This window comes from Gossypium hirsutum, chromosome A08 (genome assembly GCF_007990345.1).
Source record: "Gossypium hirsutum isolate 1008001.06 chromosome A08, Gossypium_hirsutum_v2.1, whole genome shotgun sequence".
NCBI lineage: Eukaryota > Viridiplantae > Streptophyta > Magnoliopsida > Malvales > Malvaceae > Gossypium > Gossypium hirsutum.
In genome coordinates, this window is record NC_053431.1 from 103352048 (window position 1) to 103352810 (window position 763).

Genomic DNA, 763 nt, shown 5'->3' on the forward strand with positions numbered 1-763 from the left:
GATTACATAATTTATTCACTATTTAATTCCACTCCTACGAATTCTTGTGATTTTTCCAATCCACACCACTGCTGCTATCAGCCTCTGTTTTCAAAGTAAACCTTACCTATTTTGGGGTTTCATGGACCAACTAGGGCCTTGTCATACATAAGCCCACATATGATCATACTTAGCCATTCCAGTGGCTGATCATTTGCTCAACACTTCCATTCCAACTATAGTTACATCATGAAACCATCTATACATTCATAAACACGAATGGTCTAATGCCATACTCCACTTCTACAAGCCATTTTCGCATGGCTGTACACTTATACATTTCATAAAGTATTCGAAAAACAACAATGGGTAGTCCTATACATGCCATATCAAGATTCAACCAAAATAGTACCCAAAAGAGCCTTTGATAGTGTGGGCGACTTCGACTTCAAGATCCCGAGTCCGATAGCTGGAGAACCAAAAATCTATAAAACAGAGGAGCAGTGTAACGAGTAAGCAATTTATGCTTAGTAAGTTTTGAGCAAGGAATTCCAGAATAACACACATTTAGCTAAATGGAATATTTCATAATACGCAATTTACCGATATCAAACTTGCTTCACAACATTAACAACCCTTATGTACATACACAATAGACTAACTTAGCCGAAGGCCGGTAGCTCGTTTATCAACTGAGCGAACATTTATTTGTAAGGGCTCGATTAAATTCAACACATACGTAACATATCCCCATATTGGGATGTTTTCCGAGTATTCGCTGGAA